General features: G+C 46.4%; 1 protein-coding gene across 1 annotated transcript in view; it reads left to right on the top strand.

Annotated features, from left to right (window-relative positions):
- Positions 1-858: 858 nt before the first annotated feature.
- Positions 859-11251, top strand: part of LOC141156881 (tenascin-N-like) — a 124775-nt gene continuing 114382 nt past the window's right edge. Inside the window, exon 1 of the mRNA XM_073643385.1 lies at positions 859-1013. The gene's annotated coding sequence lies outside the window, so the exon portion shown is untranslated. The remainder of the gene's footprint in view (positions 1014-11251) is intronic.

Below are 11251 nucleotides of genomic sequence, written 5' to 3'. Positions count from 1 at the left end.
AGATTTAGTGTGAATTAGTGTTGATTTTGATGTGGAAAACAGCTGCATGTGAAAGAAGATAAAATGATACCATACTCATCCAGTGTCAGACTGCGACGCCGAGGGCCCACCAGTAACCAACTCCAGGGCCCCACTTTTCAGCTACATGCAAATGTGACATTATCCTCAATCACAAATTTATATAACAGTGAACTGGGTAGATTGTTAAATGAATAAGATGCTGCCTTTGTCTGTACATAGTGATTCACGTATATAATGCCAAGTACTGCTCATAAAAGAGGGTGGTGGGGCCCACTGGAGGATTCTCCTGTTCTGTGGGCCAGTCCAAGCCTGAACTTCCCCGGGCTGCGAGCCCCTACCCTGGTCGCCTTTTGGTCTATGTATTTTTTAATGACGTGTGGGTAATATTTGTTGCAATCTTATCTACTGTAATGCACCATGGATTTTCCGCGGTAACCACGGAATACTGACATGTCCGCTGGACCAGAGTCCTGAGAAGCCATTCTCCCAGCTTTAGTCATAATAGTTACATCCAACAAATCCATCATAAATGTCTATAATTAACTCTTTGATCACAAGTGCTGATATTACAGAGCCAGATCGATATGATATGATATGGCCGGGGCTAATCAATACTGTCATGTCAGTCTGCTAATCACAACCTGATGTCCGACAAGCTGGGAATATCATTTTTCCGAGCCTTCTGTAAAATACCTGCTGACATTTGTTCAGTCTGTTTTACTGGGAATTTGGAGGGCTGTGAATAAATTGGGATTAAGGGGGTGGGGAGGTCTTCATATGGGCAGATGTGCTTTAGGAAATCTAAGTAAGAATTTAAAAAGAAAAAGGGGGTGGGATAGAGGGATTACAGGGGTCCATGACACTTAGTAATAAACACTGGCATGAGAGCAACTCCCCTGCATTGATGATTGGTCCCTTTTTCTGGGTCTGTGCAACACTTAAACTTGCTGAGAGAGCAAAGAAGTGAGCAGAGTCCAAGTCATCAGAGTGGGGTAGGTGTGCACTGAGCTGTGGTACCCAATTCTGTGGATAGCAATGCTGCGTGCCATTATATAGGCTGAATTCACACTTGCAGTTTTTTTTATGGGCGGTGAAAATTGTAGTTTGCGGAATCAGGTGGATTAATATAACTTTATTATGGAACTGCATTGTGCATTTGTTTTATTATCAGTCTAAGAAATGTAGGTGCTCGAAGGTTTAACTTGATGGTGCATTAGTGATCTCTGCAACTTGTGTTTCTAGAGATAGCAACTCCGATCAAAGAAGGATGTTATGGAACTACAACGATCATCATTGATACGAGTGGTTAGGAGATGATAGGAGATATTTATTTTTTTATCCCACATGAATAATGATAAACTTCGGAATAATAATTGTTAGATTTACGTTCTCTGATGACGATTTTTCTTCTCATTCCATGCGGCTCATTGATCGTGTGTTGATTGATTGCACATTGAATGTGATCCTCAGCGGAAAATTGTTTGCATTGACGTGAAGAATTTTGTTTTATTGTTTTATGCTTTGTCTTTTGCATATGTCATTACATCTATGGCAAGATGATCTGATAGCAATGGCGAAGAGACAGATGATTAGAGTTTGGCTTACTATACTTGTCTTTTCTGACCTTTAAAGACATTTAAAAAGGACTTGTTGGCCCTCCTGACATGACTGTCTATATATATGCATGCATTCACCTTGAGATAATAGCGTAGATGCAGATTTTTTTAATTGTATAGATCCTCCATTGTCCCTCCTGGAAATAAATTAATACATTTACAACTAGGCGTTACCATATCCATGGGCAATGGAGTATGTCCCCAGCCAGTCTGACATAGTCAGCATTGATTGGACAGTGGATTTTCTTTCATCAGAGAGAATCGGATCGATTATGCTAATCAAATTCTTATTAGAGTGTGATCCGATTTTCTCGGATGAGAAGAAGATGGAGAATTTTCTTTTTCTCCATTCTGTCGGTCCGTGATATCCGGGCTGCACTCAGATGTCATCTGAGTGCAGTCCAGTGTTTTCCACGCACTCATTGACTTGCATGTCCGAGTGCGATCTGAATATCGGATGCAAATTGTGCATGCTGTGATTTTTTTCCTTGTACTATCTCGGCCCAGGGAAAAAATTGGACGTGTGTACGGCCCCATAGAATAACATTGGTCCGAGTGTGATCGGATGTTTTCATCTGCACCTGCCCTCAGACTGCGAAGAAAACTACCCCGTTGAAAAAAAAACCCATGCTAATGCCCAATTATCAATTTGGTAATACATTTCCAGGAGGAACAACAAGAGGAGCATAACAGAGAAGCTCCAGAATTAACATTTAATAGGGAATGCAAGTATTTACTAATATATACATATCAGGAATGGTGACAGGTCCTCTATAAAGACTAAAGCATCCATTGAAGTGGTTAACATCATTGTAATAGTATATTAGTTCTGCACCTTATGATTTTTATTGCTTTTAGCTGTTTTAGTGTTAAAAGTCCCAGTATACACAAAGCCCAGAGCTGGGACTGAAAGATGTGTATTTCATCACAGATTCAGGCTGCTGCTCTTTCCTTCCTACATGCTTTATACTGCAGCTTTGCTTGTTCATATTATCTGCTCTGTATATGCACTAGCTACCTCTAATCTCTTATTGAGAACATCATTATCTTTGTGGAAAGCTGAAGCTGTATGAACCAACCCCCTCTGATTCTGAGAATGAAGGGCACGAGGTGCTTCATCCCCTTTAATTATTGCTTGGTGGCGCTCCGGGACCACCTGTGCAGGGTGGCCAGGGGCTGCTGTGCGGAGGCAATATAGGAGTCTCTCAGGCCACGTTCACACGTTCAGTATTTGGTCCGTTTTTTACCTCAGTATTTGTAAGCCAAAACCAGGAGTGAAAAATCAGAGGACAAGTGTAATAGAAACACCCATATTTTACACCCACTCCTGGTTTTGGCTTACAAATACTGAGGTCAAATACTGACCAAATACTGAACGTGTGAATGTGGCCTAAAGGGGCTGCTGGTGACCCATTAGGCTATTTTCACACGTTCAGTATTTGGTCAGTATTTTACCTCAGTATTTGTAAGACAAAACCAGAGTGGGTGATAAATACAGAAGTGGTGACGTGTTTCTATTATACTTTTGTTCTGATCGTTCCACTCCTGGTTTTGGCTTACAAATACTGAGGTAAAATACTGACCAAATACTGAACGTGTGAACGTGGCCTTATAGAGTCAATGGCTCAAGAGAACCTCTTCTTTCTGAAATGGAGAGGAGACAAGATGGATGACACTCTGGAGAACGGTGCAGCCCCTCTGTCCTAGTAGTCAGTGAGGGTTTAATACTGGAACTTCCAAAATACCGTCTTTTGACTAACTTTTTATCTTTAAGGTCACATTCACACGTTCAGTGTTTGATCAGTATTTTACATCAGTATTTGTAAGCCAAAACCAGGAGTGGAACGATCAGAAGAAAAGTATAATAGAAACAAGTCACCACTTCTGTATTTTTTACCCACTCCTGGTTTTGGCTTACAAATACTGAGGTAAAATACTGACCAAATACTGAATTTGTGAACGTGGCATAAAACCATTCATTGTAAATACTAATTCGATTAATTTAGAGTCAGTTTCAAGAGAAAGACACCTTTCTATTGAACTATGTCTCAGTTTTGCACTGCCAAGCATATACCTATCGCATTCATCTGCACAGTCACCAACTTGATTTTTTAATTTTTCTGGACAGCTTATCAAGAAATCACCAACAACCAACAGATTGGAAAACTTTAATAGAACAGTAGGATTTTAAGCGATATATGTCGTCTATAGCTCATAATTCTGCTATGAAGACACCGGTTGCAATCTCTATGCAAAACGATGATTACTACAGTCATAATAATTTGTACAAATTTCTCCAATTTCCCCCCCAAAAAATCAAAAGTTTTTACAGACCTAAGAAAAAAAATGCCCTGTTTTTACAGACTGTCCAGTAATTTCTGGACATTTTTTAACCCTGTTCATCTATTGTCTCCGTTTTAGAAACATCTGGAAGCTCTTAATATATATCTTAATGATCCGGTCATTATTCATTAAGGCTTGGACTGGAGTAAGCTCCACAGTAGCTGTGCGATGTGTACTGACATCTGGGCTAGATTATAGTAACTAAAAACATTTTCCAGCGCTATATCTACTCTACTGGGTAATATCAGTCTGAACGATAGATGTGTTCAGTTTTAAAGAGTTTTGATAATTTCTACTAACTAAAAATACCCAAGGGTACAAAAAAATATATATTATGTCCGCCTGCAGCCACCACTAGAGGGAGCAAAAGAACTTCCTGCATACTGATTCCTTTGTGATCTCAGTGTATGTGTGACGCTTGCAGCCCTGCCCTGGGAAGATAGGGGGTTACTCGGAGCCGGGTCCTCAGATGTTTGGTGGGGTTGCAGCTGTGGCCTGGACCCGATCCGTGCCCAGGGCCGTCACATTAAAAAAAGATGTAATGGGCTATCAGAGTAGAGTGGTTGCTATCGACTACGCCACCTGTGGTACCTGGTGAAGGCCACCAGCGCTGCTGCAGTCCTCTGAGGCGGGATATTGTGGCAGCCGACGTTGATACTACTCCCCACAGGCGGAGCAGGGCCTCAGGGCAGAGGCGAGGATGGAGGGAGTCGTAGTGAAGGAGGTCTGGTGCCACGCTGTGCGGTGCGGTGCAGAAATAAAGAGTCCAGAGGCCATAGGGGTAGACTTCCAGAGTTTTTACTCACGGTAAAACGTGCAACTGCAAGGCTTCTCCCTGCTCCTCACAGAGTTCTGCGGTCACCAGGAACGGGGGTCCGACAACCTCCGGGTAATTCCAGTGCTTGAATCAGGACCCCGCACCAGAGTGTTCCTAGACTTCAGACTGAGTCCACTCCTGTCTGTGTGTGTGTAGATAGGCCGGGTCTCCCTCTGGACTACGCTCAGAATAAGGGTACGGGTGGCGACTGCGCTCCTTCCGTTACCCGGTGGGATCCTCTGGGCCTGCCGGGCTTCCCTGACTAGGACGTAGAGTAGCAAAGTCAGGTGACGGGGGCCGGTACCCCTCTTGCAGCCGGAATCCTTCTGACTAGGCCAGAAAGCGAGGACAGGTGGCGTATACCGCTCCGTCTGCATCCCCCTGGGATCCTTTTGCGATGGAGCTGCACTCCTAAGCTCCAGACCTTCTTGGGCATGGACCTTGACCGGGTTGAGACATCAGTTAACTCCAACCCGCCCCTCGACTCAAGGCCAGAGTACGAGGGCCGTGTCTCCATCTGCTGCAGGTTCACCCAGAAGCCACGGTCAGGGATGAAAATCACAATCAAAAGACCATGAGCCCAAGATGGCTGTTTATTAAATATGAAATATTAAGTGTAAACTGAATGTGCATCCTCCACCATCACCCTCTATATTGTTCCCCCTATCTTTTGGTTCCCCAGTCTCCCATTTTCCCGGGAGGGGCAGCACACTAGTGCCTATTAGCCCCCTCTGGTGGGAGAAGTGTGGTGCTGGATGTGGAGGTGGAGTCCTGACCATTGCACCGTTCTTACCTCGAAGGAGGGATACCACACCCCATTGAAAAGGTGCAGCATCCCTGTGGCGACCGAACCCTCAGGGGCGCCACATTCCCCCCTGGTTAAACACAGCACGTCCGCGGGCTGCAAAGAGAGTAAAACCTGGTACAGCCTTTTTTATATTTTTGTTAACAGTAAAACAATCTTCCCAATATGGGAGGCACTTCTCCTTTAACGTTTCAAACAGCAAATATTATAAAAGTATAAAAGTATAAAACCATCAAGAGACATTATGCATAGGCAGACGGGTTAAAGTGCAAGGAAGAAAAGTCAGTTCACACTCGTGAGGGACCTGTCCCAAACCCCCAACGTAGGCCCTGGGGTGGCTGCAGGGCATGAATATCCCGAGTTGGACCTCCAGGAAAGCCACTCCAGACAGGTTTTTCTTCCGAGGTCTGAGATAGAAATAGCCGCGGTTTTGCATAAAACCAATAAGGAGCACCTAAAGAGATGCAAACTATATACAATTAAAGAGTCTGCCTACTGCAAGTCCGCAGGGACAAATGTCTCAAGAAACCGGGAGGAAACATGGTAAACATAAACATAACATTAGAACTTCACACAGGTTACAGCCGCCGGGGCCGCTTAATCCAGGGGTCCCCACCGGGGAAAAGGCTCATTCCTCCCGACGGAGGCTGACCGGTCCTCCATTGCCGAGCGCGAGGGAGCATCACTCCTGGACACCTTGTGAACATCCAGGCGTACCACCTTCGCACCCCGTGGTGCCGGGTGAATGACACAAAGTCACCCGGGAAGAGGTTCCCGGCCAGGGTGTCCCTTTTTCAGCCGCGGCTCGACGTCCCGCCGGCTGACGAAGACGTCCTGCTCATACTGGGGACTCCTGATGAAGCCCCATCTCGCCTCATGATGGAAGCGGACAATCTGCCCCTCCACACGGGGACTTGGACGGGTTGCTTCCTCCTGGCGGGCCCTGGACTTTGCAGCCTTGGCTCGCACCTCGAGTCGCTTGCAGCGAATCTCCCTCTGTCGTTGCTCCTGATCGAGCTGGAGGATCTGCTGGCGACACAGCTCACTCCTCCTCCGCGCTTCAGCCCGGGTCTCCCGGGGGAAGCCCATCAGGTCCCCCCCCTGGTTATTCCCAGGCCCACTCTTCAGCTGCCGGCCAGGTAACTGTAGGTGCAGGCAACGGCGACAGCAGGGGCTGCTGCAGGTCCTCAAGAAGTGCGGACCAGTCCGGGTTGGGGTCGGTGGATACCCCAGCAGACTCAGGTTCTTCCGAGTCAGGAGTTGGGAGACATTGCAGGTCCCTGCCGATAGCGGAGGTTTCAAGCTCTGGGGCAAAGACCTGCTCCCAGGTGACCACGCCGGGCAGCAGGTACTCAGTCATAAGGTTCATGAGGGGCACGGTGGGCTCAGCAGCCGGGACAGGAGTATCACACTCACCCGTTCCTGGGCTGCATGCGACCTCTGTTGCTGCCTCCTCCTGAGCTGCTGCTCCTTGGCGGCGGGTCCGGATGCGCAGCAGCATTTCTTCCCGCCACGCAGCGGATGCCGCTCGCTGGGCTTCAGCCACTCTCCGAGCAAGGTCCGGGGTTTCCTGGCGGAGAAATTCTATATCCCCCGATGTTAGTGCCACGCCACTTTCTTCACCGATGGGAGAGGAACCTGGGCCGGGTTCGGAAGGCTCCGATAGACTCGCTTCAGAAGCGTCCATGTCCACTCCTGAGTATAGCAAGTCTCCAACTGCAATGGCCGCTCCTTGTTGTTTTTCATTCCCTCCTCTTTTTGGGGCGGCTCCAGGGCGGTAGGCTGACAGGCCCGCCTTCGTACATCCCATCCGTTTTGATGGGCATTACCCCGCGGATAGTCTCTGATGGAAGGGGCGGTCTGCTCTTTTGGCGCCATGGGGGAGCCAGGCCCACGATAGGAGGTGCTAGGAGACTATCCTTTCAGTGTGTTATGGCGTCCGTTCTTCTTGGGCGGGCGCCATCTTAAGTGGAAACAACAGTCTAAGGTGAAGGCGCACAGTACCCGGTACCAATGGGCAATTTCCTTCCGCTGCTGCGGGCAGGCGATCCTGCCGACTACGCCAAGTATGTGACGCTCCCAGCCCTGCCCTGGGAAGATGGGGGGTTACTCGGAGCTGGGTCCTCAGATGTTTGATGGGGTTGCAGCCGTGGCCTGGACCCGTTCCGTGCCCAGGGCCGTCACATTAAAAAAAGATGTAATGGGCTATCAGGGTTGAGTGGTTGCTATCGACTACGCCACCTGTGGTACCTGGTGAAGGCCACCAGCGCTGCTGCAGTCCTCTGAGGCGGGATATTGTGGCAGCCGACGTTGATACTACTCCCCACAGGCGGAGCAGGGCCTCAGGGCAGAGACGAGGATGGAGGGAGTCGTAGTGAAGGAGGTCTGGTGCCGCGCTGTGCGGTGCAGAAATAAAGAGTCCAGAGGCCATAGGGGTAGACTTCCAGAGTTTTTACTCACGGTAAAACGTGCAACTGCAAGGCTTCTCCCTGCTCCTCACAGAGTTCTGCGGTCACCAGGAACGGGGGTCCGACAACCTCCGGGTAATTCCAGTGCTTGAATCAGGACCCCACACCAGAGTGTTCCTAGACTTCAGACTGAGTCCACTCCTGTCTGTGTGTGTGTAGATAGGCCGGGTCTCCCTCTGGACTACGCTCAGAATAAGGGTACGGGTGGCGACTGCGCTCCTTCCGTTACCCGGTGGGATCCTCTGGGCCTGCCGGGCTTCCCTGACTAGGACGTAGAGTAGCAAAGTCAGGTGACGGGGGCCGGTACCCCTCTTGCAGCCGGAATCCTTCTGACTAGGCCAGAAAGCGAGGACAGGTGGCGTATACCGCTCCGTCTGCATCCCCCTGGGATCCTTTTGCGATGGGGCTGCACTCCTAAGCTCCAGACCTTCTTGGGCATGGACCTTGACCGGGTTGAGACATCAGTTAACTACAACCCGCCCCTCGACTCAAGGCCAGAGTACGAGGGCCGTGTCTCCATCCGCTGCAGGTTCACCCAGAAGCCACGGTCAGGGATGAAGATCACAATCAAAAGACCATGAGCCCAAGATGGCTGTTTATTAAATATGAAATATTAAGTGTAAACTGAATGTGCATCCTCCACCATCACCCTCTACATGGTTCCCCCTATCTTTTGGTTCCCCAGTCTCCCATTTTCCTGGGAGGGGCAGCACACTAGTGCCTATTAGCCCCCTCTGGTGGGAGAAGGGTGGTGTTGGATGTGGAGGTGGAGTCCTGACCATTGCACCACTCTTACCTCGAAGGAGGGATACCACACCCCATTGAAGAAGTACAGCATCCCTGTGGCGACCGAACCCTCAGAGGCGCCACATATGCAGTTAGCTCCCCCTAGTGGTGGTTACAGCCTTTCTTATTTTTATTACTTGGCAGTTATCACAATAAAACATTTATACTTTTTTTTTTATAAATATAAGACATTATTAGATAATGATGTAGCTCTAGATATTATTCATTCTGGGATTGCATGGGTTTAGGAATCACTTATAATGCAATTATATGACACTTATTCACAACCCATCAGTACACTCATTGTGATTATATTATAGAAGGTTGTTATTAAAGAGCTTGTCCCAAAAAGTCCTACAATATATTTCTTAAAGGGAGTGTCCATATGTCCTATGTTGGATATTTTAATTATATTTTCCTGATGACACTTTTTCAATGTAAAACTTTTTTTTTTTTGCATTGCTCATCCTTCTTTCTGTGCATCATTTTGACTATCCATTAGCACCAATAAAATGCTTCTCCTGGTGTTTGTGCTATCTATATTCCCTGACTTAATGATGATGCATTGGTGTCTTCACTGTCATGTTAGAGGTTTGTACATCCTATTAATCACAAAGGTCAATTAGATTTGCTAACCTCTGACCTCTAGAATGAGAAATGGGCTGGTCAGACACTTAGCACTTCTCCCAGCAGATGAAGAAGACAAATGAACCAAACATCCCATGTGGATATCCTTACAAAGACAAAAAAATATATAAACAAGTACTTAACCTCTTAATGACTGGCCAATTTTTAGCTACTTTTTTTTTCTTACTTTGCTACTATACATGTGAAGCTAGAAAATAGAGGTTTTGCCACGTCCTTTTATTTCACGTATCACACCATCTTGCCCGGGATTTGTTCAAAAGGAGGGATATTACGGTAACAAGAGGGCATTCACTAAGACTGGAAGAGAAAAGGTTTCAGCACCAGCATAGGAAGGGGTTCTTTACGGTAAGAGCAGTGAGAATATGGAATTCACTGAGTGAGGAGACGGTAATGTCAGATTCACTACACCAGTTCAAGCGGGGACTGGATGCATTTCTAGATACCAGGCAGATTTCAGCATATACTTAAAAATAAAATAAAATAGTAGGTTGATACAGGGATTTATTCTGACTGCTGGTTTCAGAGTCGGGAGGGAATTTTTCCTCAGGTGAAGATTGGCTAAATCATTTGGGGTTTTTGCCCTCCTCTGGATCAACTTTAGCAATTACAGAACTAACAGGTCGAACTTGATGGACGCAAGTCTTTATTCGGCTTTACAAACTATGTTACTATGTTACCATCTAAGTCATTCTATTCTTCATTTTATCATATAGTTTGGATACCTAATTATTGTAGCTTTTATTGTTTTCTATGCCATGCTGTGAAATATAAAATATTACATGTTATTTATACTAAATATTTGCTACTGCTTCCCATTTCTTGAAAGGGAATTTCTTTTCTTTCTTTTTTTCTAAATGTTTCATTTTTTCCCCTATTTTCTTTCTCAGAGGATCATAAAAGATGTCGAGGGGGACATAATTTTTTTTATTGTGCATATTTTCCTTGTAACCGGACCATCAGGGACTCAGTGGTTAGCATTATCTATTATTAGCAATATACCCTATACAGACTTCTTAGTATATTCATACTTAGGGTATATTCATTGTGGAATCCTCTCCTAATTTAATGATACTAATGGTCCTGAAATTCTACTTTCTGCCAGTGGTTAGCACTGTATGTTGGCTCAGTGGTTAGCACTATATGGTGGTTCAGTGGTTAGCACTGTATGGTGGCTCAGTGGTTAGCACTGTATGGTGGCTCAGTGGTTAGCATTATATCCTTGAAGCGCTGGGGTTCTGGGTTCAAATGCCACCAAGGACAACATCTGCAAGGAGTTTGTATGTTCTCCCCATGTTTGCGTGGGTTTCCTCCGGGTTCTCTGGTTTCCTCCCACACTCCAAAGACATAATAATAGGGATTGTAGATTGTGAGCCCCAATGGGAACAGAGATGATGATGTCTGTAAAGTGCTGTGGAATAAAGGCAATATACAAAATTGAGTAAAATAGATAAAATATAATCAATATAAAGAGAAAAAGGGTCCCCTGTCCTGACATAAGTCACTGGCAGAGTTGTTCTTGGACCATTAAGGCCCAGAATCTAAGAATTGCTGGGGAGACACCAGATGATTGTGTGTTTTGCCAGGTCCAATGGAAGCAAGAGGTGCACCGAAAGTGGCACAACTCTGCACATTGTGTTGTGAGTGGTACTGAATCTGGGGTGGACACATCATTGGTGCAACCTGTGCAGCTGCACAGAGGTCCAGGAGGTAAGGGGGCCACTTCTACCTCCAAAGCAGATGGACTTGT

This window comes from Phyllobates terribilis, unplaced genomic scaffold (assembly GCF_046119375.1).
Source record: "Phyllobates terribilis strain yellow unplaced genomic scaffold, ASM4611937v1 Scaffold_8__6_contigs__length_399053987, whole genome shotgun sequence".
NCBI classification, from domain to species: domain Eukaryota; kingdom Metazoa; phylum Chordata; class Amphibia; order Anura; family Dendrobatidae; genus Phyllobates; species Phyllobates terribilis.
Note: the sequence above shows the minus strand (reverse complement) of the source record. Positions and strands in the feature narration are given on the sequence as shown.